The sequence below is a fragment of the Petromyzon marinus genome, chromosome 45 (genome assembly GCF_048934315.1).
Source record: "Petromyzon marinus isolate PM22_M1 ecotype Great Lakes invasive population chromosome 45, UKy_Petmar_22M1.pri1.0, whole genome shotgun sequence".
NCBI lineage: Eukaryota > Metazoa > Chordata > Hyperoartia > Petromyzontiformes > Petromyzontidae > Petromyzon > Petromyzon marinus.
In genome coordinates, this window is record NC_133711.1 from 7,706,848 (window position 1) to 7,726,146 (window position 19,299).

Genomic DNA, 19,299 nt, shown 5'->3' on the forward strand with positions numbered 1-19,299 from the left:
GGTTATTGAAGTTGACTTTGTGACGTCCTGCGTGCAGCTGCGGCAGCGGTGGCATCACCGATCGCAGAAGACCCCGGGGGGTTGTAACTTGTTACCGGAGCGCCGTCTATTAACCCGTTCGTGCCCACTCGGAGGGGGTGGGGGGTGGTGGGATAGCGTTACCAACCGTCACTATTTGTTTTTTTATTCATCTAACCTCTCTCTCCCCCTCCTTTCTCAGAATTAAACATTTAAAAAAAAAATTTGGGAGCGCTGCATAAGCACAACGAACAAACACGTGAGCACGTTCAACGATTAGCACGGTTGGCTATGTACGGTGCGAAATAAGTTTAACAGACATACAACATACATCACAATGGCCTGCAACGAAAATATGACATTTCGAGCAGTGGCCCATTTTTCATAGCAGTGAGAATATACAGTGAGGGAAAAAAGTATTTGATCCCCTGCTAATTTTGTACGTTTGCCCACTGACAAAGAAATGATAAGTCTATAATTTTAATGGTAGGTCTATTTGAACAGTGAGAGACAGAATAACAACAACAAAAATCCAGAAAAACGCATGTCAAAAATGTTACAAATTGATTTGCATTTTAATGAGGGAAATAAGTATTTGACCCCTCTGCAAAACATGACTTTGTACTTGGTGGCAAAACCCTTGTTGGCAATCACATAGGTCAGACGTTTCTTGTAGTTGGCCACCAGGTTTGCACACATCTCAGGAGGGATTTTGTCCCACTCCTCTTTGCAGATCTTCTCCAAGTCATTAAGGTTTCGAGGCTGACGTTTGGTAACTCGAACCTTCAGCTCCCTCCACAGATTTTCTATGGGATTAAGGTCTGGAGACTGGCTAGGCTACTCCAGGACCTTAATGTGCTTCTTCTTGAGCCACTCCTTTGTTGCCTTGACCGTGTGTTTTGGGTCATTGTCATGCTGGAATACCCATCCACGACCCATTTTCAATGCCCTGGCTGAGGGAAGGAGGTTCTCACCCAAGATTTGACGGTACATGGCCCCGTCCATCGTCCCTTTGATGCGGTGAAGTTGTCCTGTCCCCTTGGCAAAAAAACACCCCAAAACATGTGTCCACCTCCATGTTTAACGGTGGGGATGGTGTTCTTGGGGTCATAGGCAGCATTCCTCCTCCTTCAAACACGGCGAGTTGAGTTGATACCAAAGAGCTCCATTTTGGTCTCATCTGACCACAACACTTTAACCCAGTTGTCCTCTGAATCATTCAGATGTTCATTGGCAAACTTCAGACGGGCATGTATATGTGCTTTCTTGAGCAGGGGGACCTTGCGAGCGCTGCAGGATTTCAGTCCTTCACGGCGTAGTGTGTTACCAATTGTGATCCCAGCTGCCTTGAGATCATTGACAAGATCCTCCCGTGTAGTTATGGGCTGATTCCTCACCGTTCTCATGATCATTGCAACTCCACGAGGTGAGTCTTTGCATGGAGCCCCAGGCCGAGGGAGATTGACAGTTCTTTTGTGTTTCTTCCATTTGCGAATAATCGCACCAACTGTTGTCACCTCACCAAGCTGCTTGGCAATGGTCTTGTAGCCCATTCCAGCCTTGTGTAGGTGTACAATCTTGTCCCTGACATAATTGGAGAGCTCTTTGGTCTTGGCCATGGTGGAGAGTTTCGAATCTGATTGATTGATTGCTTCTGTGGACAGGTGTCTTTTATACAGGTAACAAGCTGAGATTAGGAGCACTCCCTTTAATAGTGTGCTCCTAATCTCAGCTCGTTACCTGTATAAAAGACACCTGGGAGCCAGAAATATTTCTGATTGAGAGGGGGTCAATACTTATTTCCCTCATTGAAATGCAAATAAATTTATAACATTTTTGACATGCGTTTTTCTGAATTTTTTTGTTATTCTGTCTCTCACTGTTCAAATAAACCTACCATTAAAATTATAGACTGATCATTTCTTTGTCAGTGGGCAAACGTACAAAATAAGCAGGGGATCAAATAATTTTTTCCCTCACTGTATATAATAGGGTAAGTTACTTAAGTTACTTTTTCCTATAAATTGCAGGGGATGCTTTAAAGACAATCAGAATTCATTGCACGAAATGGAGCCCTTCAGATGCATACGGCAGTGTATGTTGTTCCTATTAGGGCAGTGTTGCTGACAACTGCGTTCCCGTTTTTTTATCTGGGTTTTTCTCGGCTTCGTCCGCTCTTTGAGAGGTAGCGGTCCTGGGAAATGTCCCTCTGGTTTAGTTGTTGTTCTGTCGTTTGCATCATAAAATAAAACTCACTCCACGTGGTTACATTGGCACGGATCTCATACACATCCTGGCCTGTTTGCCTAATAGTTCAATGACTTTCCATTAACTGTGACATTTTCTCTCACCTAGTTGTACTATGCGTAATTTCGAGGTAATTCACCCGAGCCAACATGTTTTACAGGACATTGCTATTTCATGTTGGTATATATTTGTACGGTAGTTTTGATTCTTGTTTTATTTCTTTTGCCATAAATATTCGTCAATTGTCATTCGGTTGACCCGGGTCACTCTTGCAAATGAGACTCATCCTGGTCTCTTGCGTTCTCACCTGGTCACAACAAAATCAACTTGAAACTTTAATTCACTCACTCATTATTTCACTCAATCAGTTAACCACTCACCCACCATCTCACTCACCCGCTCATTCATTCACTCAATCACTATCTCACTCATCCACTCAATCGCCCACCCTCTCACTGATCCACTCGTTAATTATTCGCTCACTCACCATCTCACTCACCCACTCATTTACTCACCCACCCAATCACTTATTTAACTCACTCTTACAAGTGACCACTTATCCTGGTCTCCTTGAATTCCCACCTTGATGAAGAGAAATACACTCGAACCAAATTAATTGGTCACCTCTTCCCACCATTGTCATATGTTCTTCATCTCCCCGTGAAGTGTCCCCGGTGAATTTGTTTGTGTGTCGGAGGTGGGCCAGCGCCTAACCAGGGCCCGTCCAGCTGGAGGAGGCCCTGAGCCGATAGAACTCGGCGGATCGGTTGGAAAAGCGAGGGGTTAAAGATTAAACTTTCGGTGGTACAAATCATATTTCTTTGAAGCCAAAAGGGGAGGAAACTCAAATAAATTGAGTTGAATCGTAAACGACGTCCCCATAAAAACAAATGCCCTTAAGGATCGCGGGAGAAATTACATTTATTAAATTGGGAATCCTAAAAAAAACACAACGTACTATGGGGTATATCGAATCCACGAGGGGGCCTTATGACATGGCGTTAAAATCATATTTGGAGTTTTTTTTGTGTCCATCGGCCACAGTTTTACTGCAGCGAAGGCCTCCCAAGGATTCCCGTATCGTATATACAGTGCCGTCCTCTCATGGCAGGTATTAGGTCGGAGGTCTTGTGAGCTGCTGAGAAGCCAGGGGGCCGCGCAAGATGTATTGGTATTCTGAGTGTGCTCCCGGCAGTTGGGTTAGGAAATGACATTGCCTTAATAGATTAATTTTAAATGGGGCTATTAAAGGTGTGATTAGAGTTAAGGCTCGGAAATTATGGAAGTTTTCATTATCACTCCGTACGCAAGTCTGCGCGTGTGTCTCTCTCTCTCTCTCTGCCTATGTTTGTGTGGATGGGAAGCGATAGTGTATCGGTGAGCACGCTGCGGTGCAAACCCGGCAACCCGAGTTCAATTCCCGCTCACAGACAACACCAGTAGATTGTTGCGCTATGTAAACATCGCAACCAGGGAGACAAAGGCGGCCGGGCGTGGTGCTGCCCACAAAGCTCCTCGGTTGCCCTGCCAGCCTTCATAGGTGCTTGCTAACATAACTTGCCCCAACAGTCTGCTAAGGCGACACGGTGGGTCTGTGCCTTTGTTTGTGATTATGTGGGTCTCTAATCTCCATAGCCCTTATGATTTGCATCTTTATGCCTCTTTTCAACACAAGCCCAAACCATCGAAGTCTCGCTCCCATGACCTCGATAATATTTGCAACCCTTGCTGAACAATATTCTCACTTGTTCAGTTTAATCTTTTCCCGTCGAAATAGTGCCAACATCCAGGGCTTCAAATCTCACTCAGTATCGTCCCGGGACTCCCGTTGACTGGAGTAAGGTGGCACGTGACGAAGCAGCAACAGTGCCAGATTTAGGCCTGAGCTGAGTTAGCTACAAGTTTAGGGCCTCACATTGAGGGGGGCATCTAAATACGAAAAATGGTACTAGTAGGAACCTCCTGGTTACACCACCAGCCCACATGGGATTATTGTGTCCGTCCGTCCGTCGTGCATCCAAAAATGGGAGGGGTGGTGCTGGGTGGAGAGGGGAGGGTGGGGAGAGGCTGGGTGGGGAGGGAGGGGCTGGGTGGGGAGGGGCTGGGTGGGGAGGGAGGGGCTGGGTGGGGGAGGGTGGGGAGGGTGGGGAGGGGCTGGGTGGGGTGAGTGGGGTGGGGCTGGGTGGGGGGAGGGTGGGGAGGGGCTGGGTGGGAAGGGAGGGGCTGGGTGGGGAGGGGAGGGTGGGGAGGGTGGGGCTGGGTGTGGAGGGGAGGGTGGGGAGGGGCTGGGTGGGGTGAGTGGGGCGGGGCTGGGTGGGGGAGGGTGGGGAGAGGCTGGGTGGGGAGGGAGGGGCTGGGTGGGGAGGGTGGGGAGGGTGGGGCTGGGTGTGGAGGGGAGGGTGGGGAGGGGCTGGGTGGGGTGAGTGGGGCTGGATGGGGGAGTGTGGGGACGGGCTGGATGGGGAGGGTGGGGCTGGGTGGGAGATGGGAGGGGTGGGGCTGGGTGGGGAGGGGCTGGTCACCCCGTGGTGCCCTTATAAAACTCAACGTTTAACCTACTCACGCCGGCTTGTGCCCGCCCTCACAGTCGGGCATATTTGCGGAATACACCACGTGGTTCCGCCGTTGACCCTGGCCATTGACCGAGCAACCCAACGTTCCTACCAGCTCCCTCCGCAAGAGAATATGTTACGAAGTTTCAAGTGTTACATAATCGGTTGAAAAATAAAGGAGATAGGGGGCGGGAAAAAGTACTCTAAAATGGTTATTTAAATTCTAATAAGACAACAAATATACAGGCATTCCTCGAGCTACGGACCCTAAGCTTGACATGTGTGTACGTTGAACTTCTTTCGCACCCTACGTAGCCAACAAACTAAACACAAAACGCAGTTCTAGACAAAATTCGTTTTCAATCGAGATTTCAAAGTGCTTCCTCATAGCGGAAAAGAAGAGATGTAATAATAATAATAAACATCCTCACCAAGGAAATGTGCGATTTCAAATCGCTAGTACTGTGGTAGCGTGCAATGTGGCCCGCGAAATGCTTTCGAGGTTGAAAAAGCGGTCGGCACACTCGAAAAGGTTGGGAAGCGATGCTCTCGAGAAATAAATATAATCTTTTTTTTTATCAAAGACCCATCGATAGAATACCTTTCTGGCCCGGCTCTCCTACCTGCCAGCCCCGCTCCCCTCCGATCCCCTGCGCCCACAGTCAGATCTTGTCCACTTTGTGTCAGTTGGCACGCGCCAAATTATTTTGACAATTTTTCCGTGCGAAATCAACGTCGGTCGCGTGATGGGCGATGAAAAAAGGGGCGTGTGGTGTTGTTGTGTGTTTGGTGTTCGGTGCTCCTCCTGGAAGGAGTCTTGACAATGAGAACCTCCGCTTGTCACGCCGGGATAAATGTCCGTCATTCCGTGTTGGCACAGTAGGGGGTACAGCTGGTGGGGCATCTACCGGGCATCTCAGTCAGACCCATGGCACCTGCTGGGTCTGTCCCGAGACCTCCTCCTGCACCTAGCCTGGCACAGTAGGGGGTACAGCTGGTGGTGCATCTACCGGGCATCTCAGTCAGTCAGACCCATGGCACCTGCTGGGTCTGTCCCGAGACCTCCTCCTGCACCTAGCCTGGCACAGTAGGGGGTACAGCTGGTGGTGCATCTACCGGGCATCTCAGTCAGTCAGACCCATGGCACCTCCTGGGCATGTCCCGGAACCTCCTGCACCTAGCCTGGCACAATAGGGGGTACAGCTGGCTCATCTACCGGTTATCTCAGTCAGCCAATCCATGGCGTCCGCTGGGTCTGTCCCGAGACCTCCTGCAGCGAGCTCAACGACACTTCACGTGGCCTCATAGTGCACCTAGCCTGGCACGGGCGCCGTGGTGACGTCCCCGTCACTTCGTGACGACTGTTGGGGTATTGGTTTTATTTCGTCTCTCAGCTTTCAAGTCCGTCGTAGACGTTTAGGTCCTGAGCAGTGACTCCCACCCAGAGGCATTGGCTCGTGAGGGTTTGCATTTTTGTTTTGAAATTCTGCTAACAAATGTTTTTGCATCTTCTCCTTAGACCACCGATGATGAAGATGATCACGATATTGATAATGACAATAATGAACTGATGATGACAATGATGTCGATAATGGTTAGGAAATATATTGATGTAGGGACCATTACAATGGCAATGCTGATAATTATAACAGTAATATTGATAATGGTTAGGATATGAAATTGATAATTATCATTACACTGACAATGATGATGACGATGGCGATGATGACCATAATGATGATGATGTTGTTCATGAAGTCAATGATGTGGATGATGGCAAAATTGATGATCACGGCAACGTCGATGACAGTGATATTGACAATGATGAAGACCACGATCACGATGATATTGATAATGCTAACAATTGTGACAACGATGGTATTGATAATGATGACGATTGCTTGTGTTGCGATTGAAACGTGATATTTTTATTCTTTCTCTATCTACGTGGCTTTACCGAAAGACCCCTAGAATATATCACAACTATCGTGACGATGTTGGTATTGATAATGTTAACGATTGTGATGACGATGGTATTGATAATGATGACGACGATGACGATGGTATTGATAATGACGACGATGATGACGATGGTATTGACAATGTTAACGATTGTGACGACGATGGTATTGATAATGACGACGATGACGATGGTATTGATTATGATATCCATTGTGACGATGATGGTATTGACAATGTTAACGATTGTGATGACGGTGATATTGATAATAACGACGATGATGACGATGGTATTGATAATGATATCGATTGTGATGACGATGGTATTGATAATGATGACGACGATGACGATGGTATTGACAATGACGATGATGACGATGGTATTGACAATGTTAACGATTGTGACGACGATGGTATTGATAATGACGACGATGACGATGGTATTGATACTGATATCGATTGTGACGATGATGGTATTGATGTTAACGATTGTGATGACGATGGTATTGATAATAACGACGATGATGACGATGGTATTGATAATGATATCGATTGTGACGATGATGGTATTGATGTTAACGATTGTGATGACGATGATATTGATAATAACGACGATGATGACGATGGTATTGATAATGATATCGATTGTGATGACGATGATATTGATAATAACGACGATGATGACGATGCTATTGACAATGAAAATGGTAACAGCGATGGTATGAGGGCTGTACGGTGCACGATCCGTCGCCTCAAAATGAATTTGACACTTTCTACTCCGCGGTCTGTTCAAGCGTGTAAATTTGAAACCAAAGATTTTCCCATTAATTTCCTCATTTATTAATCTTTTATTTCCTAACAAAAAAAATAACGAAGAAGAATTGAGAAATGTCACGAAATTAGATTTTCAAACCCGAGGGCAATTTGTATTAACACTGGCGATACTTAAAAAAAACATTGTGAAACTATTAAGATGAACGGTATTTGCGTACGGCATAACACACATGAAATAGGATTGACACGCAATTTCGGAGATTTAAAAACGCAGGATTTTTCTCTCTTCCTTCTACGCGGTTTCGGTTTGAGCGATTTGTATATGCGGCGAAACCGATTTCTACCCATACATTCGCAAAAAGATGCAGACACGCACAGATACACACGGCGACGCACACAGAGAGATACACAGAGATACAACACATTGTGTGTACTGTGTGTGCTACTCGGCAGGCAGCTGCCTCACGCACAACGATACACAGATACGCAGAGATACTCACACAGAGATACAACAACAACCGCCATTCGCCACTAAGTGGCGGTGACGTCACCACGACGCTTGTGCCAGGCTATGTGCACCCTGAGGCCACGTGAAGTGTCGAACGCCCGCTGGCAGGAGGTCACGGGGCAGACCCAGGTGCCACGGGTCGACTGACTGAGATGACTGGCTGATGCACCACCTGTGCCCCCTACTGTGCCAACCTGCTGTGCTTTAGCCACCCGGCGCTCCGCTCGCTGTTGTGAGCGTCGCTCCTCCGCCCTCCGTTGTTGTTGGAGGGCGACTGCCTCCAACTGCCCAGTAGCATCCTTCACGAGCCTCCTCCACAGAGGCCGATCTTGACACCGCTGGTACCAGTCATCGGCAAGTCCACTCAGCTCCACGTCCTCCTGTACCACATCACTCCATCTCTTCTCTAGCCCGTGCCGCGCCCGCTTAGCCCCCTCAATCCGGCCAAACAAAAGCTGTTTCGGCATGCGGTGGCTGGGCATGCGGGCTACATGACCCAGCCATCGCAGCCTTGCCTGCCGGAGGAGCTCACCGATGGGACCCTGCCCAGATCTTTCAAGGATTTGTGAGCTCCTCACACAATCCAGTCTGGTTAAACCCAGGATGGATCGTAGGCAGGCCAGCCTAAATGTTTCTAACCGGCGAAGATGTTCCATTAGGGGGGTCCACGTTTCGCAAGCGTAGAGAAGGGAGGGAATGACCGTGGCCGAGAAGACCTGAAGCTTAGTGCGGAGCGACAGACCAGGTAGCTTCCACACAGCGTTACGCAACCGATGAAAAGATATTGCCGCTCGACTGATTCGGAGTGAGACCTCTGCTGTTAAACTGGAGCCAGTCATAAGCACACTGCCCAGGTATGGGAAACTCTCCACTCTCTCCACAACTGCCCCATCACCGATTGGGAGTTGTGGGGGTGGAGTGTCCGATGGTACAAAATACCCAGGCAGGTGCTTAGTTTTGGTGGGGCTGATGGTAAGGCCCCACCTCTTAGTGGCACGCTCCAGTCTCAGCAGCAGCGTCTCCAACTCCTCCTCTGACTGAGCAGCTATTACCAAATCATCAGCATACATAACGTGGTTGAGCAATAGGGAGCCATCCCTTGACCGCACCCGGGCATCGATTAGCCTTCCATTATATCTGTACCATATGGAGATTCCCCCGGTACAGCTATTGAAGGCTTCACGAACTACGTGGTCAAAATAGATGTTAAATAATGTGGGAGCCAGAGGACATCCCTGTCGCACCCCAAGGTGTACAGGGAATGGCTCTGACTCCCGGCCACGTAGTTTTACCCGGGCCCGCTCACCATCATGAAGGTCCTTAATGATCGTGAGCAGAGGGTCAGGTACTCCAAAAGCACGAAGAACGACCCAGAGCCCAGGCCTACTGATGGTATCATAGGCCTTGACACAGAGATACACACAGAGAGATACACAGACGGAGATTCAACATTGTGTGTCTGCGTACTGTGTGCGCTCCTCGGCAGGCAGATCAGAATCTTTATTTAGATCAAGGCAGCTGCATCCTCTTGCGGTGTCGCTTTTGTCCGCGCCCCGTTTTTTTTTAACGCATCTACTACTTCCACTCAGCGCCGGATTCTCCAAGTAGCAAAAGTAGCTACATATGTACAGTGAGCTACTGTACAGTAGCTACTATATAAGTAGTAGCTACGGGCCCCGCACTTTCAAGGGCCCCGCGCTAAATGCTTTCAAACTATCAATTACGGTTCAGTGATCCTGCATTTGAATCTTGACTTAAAGCTTTCGTGACTGCAGGAATTAATATTCTTTGGGTCTTTGGGTAAAGCCACGTACATGGGTTCAAAGAAAATAACCAAAAACTACGACGTTTAGATCGCAAAACAAGCGGTTTCCTTATGACGACAGCTTGTGTTGCGATCGAAACGTCGAAGTTTTTTGTTACTTTCTTTGAACCTATCTACGTAGCTTTACCGAAAGACCCAAAGAATATTCTGCACTTGCTCTATTACTATAGTACTATACCGCCTACGAATTTTACGAACGACCGGGTGTTTAAGGTTAGCGATTTGTCTTATTATCCGGCTGTATAGCGAATGAAAAAATACAATGACTTTACTATGCAAGTAAAAAAAATCGTATTTTATATTTACGTGTTTTTTTGTATATTTAGGGCCCTTTATAACAATTCGCTACAGGCCCCGGCACTAGCTTAGTCCGGCACTGCTACCACTACCACTAACTGCCGTGTAGAGCGAGGGAAGCCGTGCACCTGTGAATGCCAGCGAGGCTCGCCATCGAATCAGCCGCGAAGGCAGTGCTGGAGCACGCGAGCCGTGGTCTGTGAATCGACGGTGCAAGGAGGGGCACCGTGTGGGGTTGGTTACGTGATTGATGGTCCGGCTCTGGGTTAGCTTGAGTGACCAAGAAGCTTCATTATACTCCGGTGCAGGAGGCTGCGCCCTCCACCCGCCCCTGTCACTTTTAGATTATTACTAGCTTCACTAGCCCGGCTTCGCCCGAGATTTGGATTCTTGTCTTGGATTAATACACGGCCTACGCGGAGGGTGGGGGGGGGTTAGTGACGTCAGCAGGTACACTGCGTGACGCTGCCGCATGCGGGTGACATCACAGATGGACGTCACTTGACGTGCAAAATATATCCATCATTGCGCCCCCCCCCCCCCCCAAATACAAAAGTTATTTTTATACTGTTTGCATTGTGTACAGTCTGGAAGCTACCCACATGCCAAATTTCAAGCTTATTGCATGTCGGGAAGTATGCTCAACATTTCGAACAGACACATTCACAAAGTTCCCTTTTATATATAAAGATGGGCAAGAGTTGCAGTACCCTTGGCTTTGTCCGCCAGGCGGCGCCACCACTCATAGCGGGGGGGGGGGGGGGGGGGATTGTTCGTTGCAACGGTTAAAAGTGTTCGCTGCTGGTTTATTGTCACCGCGACCACGTGTCACGCACACGGGGGCGTACACGTGGCTCGTCATCGAGCGCATCGGTTGCCCCCCCCGGATTTCTACCGTTTAGAAAGAGCCCCCCACTCTTGATCTTACAATAAGAAGTGATGGAGTCTTCGACGTGTGTCTCCTGTCCAACCTGCACGGTCGTCGTTTTCCCCAAATATTCTGCGCAGGCCACCGCTTCCGGTGGTTGGCATTGGCACGTCATCTTGACGAGTGCCGCTGCGGTGTCGCAGGGCATCTCGGGAGATGGCCCTGCGTGGGTTTGCTTCTCTTGACAAGCGCAATGTTGGCAGTAGCCGGATTATCCCAGTAGCAAAAGTAGCTACATATGTACAGTGAGGGAAAAAGGTATTTGATCCCCTGCTGATTTTGTACGTTTGCCCACTGACAAAGAAATGATCAGTCTATAATTTTATTGGTAGGTTTATTTGAACAGTGAGAGACAGAATAACAACAACAAAATCCAGAAAAACGCATGTCAAAAATGTTATAAATTGATTTGCATTTTAATGAGAGAAATAAGTATTTGACCCCTCTGCAAAACATGACTTAGTACTTGGTGGCAAAAACCCTTGTTGCCAATCACAGAGGTCAGACGTTTCTTGTAGTTGGCCACCAGGTTTGCACACATCTCAGGAGGGATTTTGTCCCACTCCTCTTTGCAGATCTTCGCCAAGTCATTAAGGTTTCGAGGCTGACGTTTGGAAACTCGAACCTTCAGCTCCCTCCACAGATTTTCTATGGGATAAAGGTCTGGAGACTGGCTAGGCCACTCCAGGACCTTAATGTGCTTCTTCTTCAGCCACTCCTTTGTTACCTTGGCCGTGTGTTTTGGGTCATTGTCATGCTGGACTACCCATCCACGACCCATTTTCAATGCCCTGGCTGAGGGAAGGAGGTTCTCACCCAAGATTTGACAGTACATGGCCCCGTCCATCGTCCCTTTGATGCGGTGAAGTTGTCCTGTCCCCTTAGCAGAAAAACACCTCCAAAGCATGTTTCCACCTCCATGTTTGACGGTGGGGATGGTGTTCTTGGGTCATAGGCAGCATTCCTCCTCCTCCAAACACGGCAAGTTGAGTTGATGCCACAGAGCTCCATTTTGGTCTCATCTGACCACAACACTTTCACCCAGTTGCCGTCTGAATCATTCAGATGTTCATTGGCAAACTTCAGACGGGCATGTATATGTGCTTTCTTGAGCAGGGGGACCTTGCGGGCGCTGCAGGATTTCAGTCCTTCACGGCATATTGTGTTACCAATTGTTTTCTTGGTGACTATGGTCCCAGCTGCCTTGAGATCATTGACAAGATCCTTCCGTGTAGTTCTGGGTTGATTCCTCACCGTTCTCATGATCATTGCAACTCCACGAGGTGAGATCTTGCATGGAGCCCCAGGCCGAGGGAGATTGACAGTTCTTTTGTGTTTCTTCCATTTGCGAATAATCGCACCAACTGTTGTCACCTTCTCACCAAGCTGCTTGGCAATTGTCTTGTAGCCCATTCCAGCCTTGTGTAGGTCTACAATCTTGTCCCTGACATCCTTGGAGAGCTCTTTGGTCTTGGCCATGGTGGAGAGTTTGGAATCTGATTGATTGATTGCTTCTGTGGACAGGTGTCTTTTATGCAGGTAACAAGCTGAGATTAGGAGCACTCCCTTTAAGAGTGTGCTCCTAATCTCAGCTCGTTACCTGTATAAAAGACACCTGGGAGCCAGAAATCTTTATGATTGAGAGGGGGTCAAATACTTATTTCCCTCATTAAAATGCAAATCAATTTATACCATTTTTGACATGCGTTTTTTTGGATTTTTTGTTGTTATTCTGTCTCTCACTGTTCAAATAAACCTACCATTAAAATTATAGACTGGTCATTTCTTTGTCAGTGGGCAAACGTACAAAATCAGCAGGGGATCAAATACTTTTTTCCTCACTGTAATAGCCACATGTGTAGTTACTACACGTGCAGTAGCTACGTGTGTAGTAGCTACGTGTGTAGTAGCTGCTAATATATAAGTAGTAGCTACTACTTATATAGCTACTATATAAGTAGTAGCTACGGGCCCCGCACTTTCAAGGGCCCCGCGCTAAATGCTTTCAAGCTATAAATTCCGGTTCAGTGATTCTGCACTTGCTCTATTACTATAGTACTATTCCGCCTTCAACTTTTCTGTACGACTGGGTGTTTAAGATTAGCGATTTGTCGTATTATCCGGCTATAAAGCAAATGAAAAAATACAATTTCTTTACTATGCAAGTAAAAAAATGTACGTGTTTTAACACGTTTTGTTTTTTATTTAGGGCCCCTTGCTAACAGACGCTACAGGCCCCGCACTAGCTTCGTCCGGCACTGATTGTTGGGTTGATGTGCAGAAGCCCGCCCATGGCTTTCACGAGAGAGTTGCATCGGCCGAAACTCGCCGCCTCCAATCCGTGTTTAGGCTCCGCCGTGTGAGCCATTTGGAATTGGTGGCCAGATGCGAGGGTGATTCTTCGCCGGCTCGAGTTAAATGTTTGCGACTCACCGACAGACCGCGCGCAAAGATGCCTTCAAATGAGAAATGTGTTCAGTGTTCCAACGCCAAACTGTGTCAGTTGTTCACAGTTGGGGCTGCTCGGCACGATGCCCGACGTTCCGAAACGCGTGCCACGTGCCGCGAGATCATTCAATTCCACTTCCTTTGAAGAAGCCCCCGCCGGCACGTAGAGCGAAACGTTGGACACCGCACCAAGGGAAACGCAGTTCATTCCCCAAAGACGTACATCGGAGAGGCAGAGAGAGAGAGAGAGCTAAGTATTCCAAAATATTGGAGAATATTTCTCCTTCAGGGCAGAGAGAGCAGGCCAGCAGACCATATGAATATTGAAAATATTGGTGTAATTATTTGATTATAGACCCCCCCCCAAAAAAAAAAAACACCGTGTCAATTGTCGAGTAATGGAATTACAGCACGGAACATTTACCCTACTTAAGATATCGAGTTTCACTATTACTAAGCTTCCGCTTTGACATTTAGCTGCGTCCCAATGTGCTTGCACGGCAGCTTTAGCAGCACACGCAGAGGGTCCAATTCTGCGCGTGGCATGCGTAATCTGTCTGCATTGTGGCCGTAATTCCGTTACTGTGGAATTGTCCATTGGGTATAATTCCGTGGGGGAGGGGGGGGGTTGTCTCGCCACTGCTTCCCCGCTATCACAAAAAAGTAGTCTCAGATCCACCACCCATTCCCCGCTACCTCCCCCACTCACCCGCGCCGCTTGGAGCCACCTCGAGTTGGTACGGCCCGTTCTCATAAAAGGAGCTGTCAGCTCAGCGGCTCCTCCTGCTTCGTTCTCGGAGCGGCAGACGCGAATTCTTTCAGGGGTTCCTCGAGCGAGCGAGCGAGAGCGAGATATATTTGTTGTTGTAGTCGCTTTTGCTTTTCCACTCCGCACGTGAGAGACCCACTCCGGCCTCCAAGCTGGATTTCTACCGAGGCATGGCGATGTACAAGGGCAGGCGTAATCACTACCGCTGTGAGTAGAGCGCAACTTGCTATCACTCAAGTCTCGCTTCTGTTATGTATAACGATGCAGTAGTCATAATAATAATGCATTTGCACTCTTCATCCACGGATCACAGAGCGCTGTACACAATTTGCTTTAAAAAAAAAAACGAGCGTTCAGCGTTAATCATTGTCACCATCATCGTCATCGTCAGTCGTGGTCAATCCACTGCTGGACGAATTCCTTCCCGAGCCGTCGGCGCCTCCGTCACCGCTTGCCTGCACCCGATACTGATTTCGCCGCTCCGTCTCCCCCCAACAGACGTGCTCTCTCTCTCGGAAGCGTTCCATTCCTCAGCTGCCACGCCGTTATGATCCTCGACCATCGTCGTGCCTTCGAGCCGTGCCCGAGTCCTGCCCAAGCCCCACTTTTGCTGAAGAGTTTGGACGATGCCATTGACCTGCGGCCGTTCTCGAATCCACGCGTACCTCTCTCTCTCTCTCTTGTCTCCCAGTGAAATCCGCACGCACGCGTCGGTGGTTAGATCAGCATCATCATTCGCGGCTTTTGGCTGGCCATAGAGCCGAGGCGGTCACCGCATCGCGCGCTTTCACGCGCGCTTCTGCGGCCGTCTGGAACGCTCTTGCTTTCGATATTACGAAGTCGCCGGCGCTATGCCATTTTCAAATAATCGAGATTGACGAACTCATGTCTTTTGTTAGAACTGCGTGTTGTGTTTAGTTTGTGTCGTCCTTCCCCCGCACCTGCGATTAGCGCGGTTGGCTACGTACGGTGCGACAGAATTTCAACGTACCTTTACCAACGTGGTGAAGTATGGTCAAACTAATGATGAATTCTGCTGCGATAACACGACACGAGGAGGCTTTCGGCCGTTCATTCAGTCCCGCTGTGCTTTGTTTTATTTTGCTGCCCGTGTGGTATCGGTGACCCAAGTCGATCTCGTAAAACGAGACTCTTCCTCCTCTTCCTCTCCCTCCTCTTCCTCTTCTTCTTCTTCCTCTTCTTCCTCTTCCTCCTCTTCCTCGTCTTCTTCCTTTTCTTCCTCTTCTTCTTAATCTTCTTCTTCTTCGTCTTCTTCTTCTTCTTCGTCTTCTTCGTCTTCTTCTTCTTCTTCCTGTCTGTCACCTCCTCGCCTGGCTGAAGAGATAGCAGTGCATCACTCATTCGGTCAAGGGTTGACAAAAAAGGTGGGCAGACAGATGTAACGACACGCGGCATTGGTGAGCAATCAGCTGCGCGGCTCATTGCTCCTCCACCCAAAATAACGCGACTCACCGATGTGCAGTGGATTATGACAGAGGGCTGTAAATTGTAATCGCTTTACGCTTTCAGATTCTTTATGAGCTCCCCCCCCCCTCCCTCCTCCCCACCTCCCCCGGTCCCTTGGTCTTCCCTCAGTATGTAAGTGCGCCACGGTGGTGATATGTTAACTACCTCGCCTGGTATGCAGGAGGTCGTGGGTGTGATCCCGACCCTGACGCCTGCTATATGTTTGGATATTTGCTGTCTCTCTTTCTCTCTCCCCCGTGGTCGCGTGGATTTTTCTCCATGGTCCTCCGTTTCTTCCCTCCACATTTAGAATCGACATCACGCGTTTAAGAGTATTTGGCTACTCTAAAAGACCCACGTGATGAGCCCACTTCCATTGAGCAATCGCTCGTGGCCAGCTCGCTTCTGAAAAAAACAGCTACACAGCTCAGCGGGCCTTACCTGGTCGAATAACAAAAATATATATAGTTTAGTTTAGTTTTTTTATTGTGGTTTTCTCCCTCCCCGTATAAGCGCTCACGTCCCTCCGCGTGGTCTCCACTCGGCTGGGTCAGCGGAGTCCAATTCCCCAACGCGCCACCAACCCCACCACGGTGCGGTCCCCGCCGCGTCGAGTCGCCGCTCGCGGAGTTTCTGTTCCCGTCCACAGCGGCGATCGGCGTTGCCGTGGCCGTGGCTCGCGCGTTATGTCGGAATAAAAGCGTGAGAAAGGAGGGAAAAAAACGACGAAAATATTATCTGTCTGCGAGCCCGAGTCTCCATCCCCCGCTCGCACGCGGAGTCTTGCTTGGCGCGTTCGCTGCAGCTCGCTCGCTCGCTCGCACACACAGCGTCTCGCGGACGCTTTGGAGTTCAAGACCCCACGCCACCCCCCCCCCCCCTCCTCTTCCCCCCGACCGAAGACGACGCTCCTAGATGTATAAAGCTGTCGTCGAGGTGGTATGATAAGGGGGTAAAGGGGTGCCCGTCGCGGTGGCTCAACAGTTAGCGTGGGGGGCTAGAACCCCCCCCCCCATCTCAGGTGTGAGAAGTTGCTGGGTTCGACTCCATCTCCTGGTCTGATCCCATCTCTCGGTCTGATCCCATCTCCCGGTCTGATCCCATCTCCCGGTCTGATCCCATCTCCCGGTCTAATCCCATCTCCCGGTCTGATCCCATCTCCCGGTCTGATCCCATCTCCCGGTCTGATCCCATCTCCCGGTCTGATCCCATCTCTCGGTCTGATCCCATCTCCCGGTCTGATCCCATCTCTCGGTCTGATCCCATCTCCCGGTCTGATCCCATCTCTCGGTCTGATCCCATCTCCCGGTCTGATCCCATCTCCCGGTCTGATCCCATCTCCCGGTTCGACCCAATCTCCCCGTTCGATCTCCTGGCGTGGACGTTGAAACGGGGAGCATGGGGATTGTCTCCAATTCTGGTCGTGGCCTCTTGTTGTCCACCCAGCGGTAGGCACGGGTGGCCCCACCAGAGGCACATTGGATCGGCAGTTGGGGAAAGGCGCGGATCTTTGGAGGCAATCCGGGCCAATGTGGAAGATTAAGCCGAAGCAGGAGGAGGATTTCTCCACAACTTCTGGCTGTCCGCCTAATGGGGCTGGTTGTTGTTGTTGTTATTATGTCACGGTACTCGAATTGTAAACGTTGTGGGTTTACTCTCCAACACCCCGGTTAGTGCTCAACTAGTAAACCATTGGCACGTTTTGTTCACGTGACAACCTTACTAATTGGCTGTTTCGGGTGGTGGCAAGTTTAACAATACATTTATATTTACACGACCCCCCCCCCCCCCTCCCAAAAAAAACCCCTCTTATACCTACTAGAATTACCCAGGAATGTCTGTCCTTAATGCTCGTGACGTCACTCCACATCGACCAGCCCCCCTCATTAATATTCTTGAGCAGGTGACGTCCTCCAAACGAATACCCCCCCACCCCTCTTCATTAATAATCTTGAGCAGTTGACGTCACTCAATATGGAGTACTCCCCCCCCCCCCCCTCACTAATAAGCATGTGCAAGTGACGTCACTCTACATCGAACAGCCCCCCTCATGAATAATCATGAGCAGGTGAAGTCCTCCAAATGGTCACCCCCCCATTAATAATAACTTGTGGGTGACGTCACTCCACATGGGGGGCGAGGCGCCTCCTCCCCCCTCCTCGACGTCAACTCACAACCCTCACTACAAAGGCAGAACCCTCACGTCACGCGATCTCCGTAACGCTGTTGTTGAGACATCAAAGTAAAAATGGTGTCATGATGAACAAGGGATTATAACCTTACAATGAAATAGCTCTGCGTCACCGCGCCCTTACAAATTGCACACGCATTGATGCAATGAATATCACGTCGCGGTCTGATTTTCGCTTGCAAGTTTCAGATTTACTGCAATACACCGGTCCTTGGACGGGCAAAAGGCTCGTGGATAATATTGGTCGCGAAAGGCGACGTGTTAAACAGACGGGGCCAAGTTGCTCGCAAGAGGCCGCTCTCTAGAGCTGCGTCTAAACGGTGCAGTCCAGAGTTTGCTTGTACGGAATCAGTGCCTGTTGACATTTTTACACTTTCCCAGAAGACCATTGGGCCGATGGATTGTGTAAGAAACACTTAAATATTTACTTGTTCTCTTGCGGAGAGACTGACTTTACGAGAAGGAGAACCCCCATGTGCCCTGAGTTCAGTTCCTGTGAAATCTGTGACCTTGTCAGTGGTGACCCACGCAGGACCCCCGCTCGCACAAACCCGCCCTGACCAAAAGGGGTGAAGTATGGTCAAACAGCCCCCGTGACTTCACACGGTGTGTGTGGGGGGGAGCCCTTGCTCTAGAAGTGGGTTAACAAAAGGTGGTACATTATTGTTATTATGTAAAAGCAATTGCAGGTTACATAGGCAAACAAACACATGCACACGAAACATCTGCAGAATAAGTATTCGCTTGCATTATAATAAAAACAATGTAAACAACAAATATTTCGCTATTTAAATTAAAAACAAATTGTTGACCTTGGTGTGAAAGCGCAAATACACAAACTTCATGGTACTACGTCAGCCTGCTGCAATACAATTCCGGTTATTCATAATTCGTATTACCCTGACATTCATCCAGCAGTAGATAGATGATGATCATCATCGTCATCATCATTATGATGGTCATTCAGTGCGATGGTAATAACGTCAATTATTTACAAACAAGGGAAGCCTCAGTGGAGTCTCAAGAAGCATCCTTCAGCAGGGCGCCGTGGTGGCGGGATGTGAACTCCCTCGCCTGGTATACAGGACGTTCGTTGTGGGTTTGATCCCGACCCTGACGCCTGCTGCTGCTGTATATTTCGAGTTTGCGTGTCTCTCTCTCCGTGGTCGCGTGGATTTTTCTCCGGGTCCTCCGGGTTTTTCCTCCACAATTTATAATCAACGTCACGCGTTTAGAGGATTTAGCTGCTATAAATTTCCACACGCGATAAGCCACTGCGTTGAGCTATCATTTGTGGCCAGGTCGCTTCTGAAATA

General features: G+C 49.0%; 1 protein-coding gene across 3 annotated transcripts in view; it reads left to right on the forward strand.

Annotated features, from left to right (window-relative positions):
* Positions 1–19,299, forward strand: part of LOC116952076 (RNA-binding Raly-like protein) — a 159,229-nt gene that overhangs the window by 79,825 nt on the left and 60,105 nt on the right. The window lies entirely within an intron of this gene.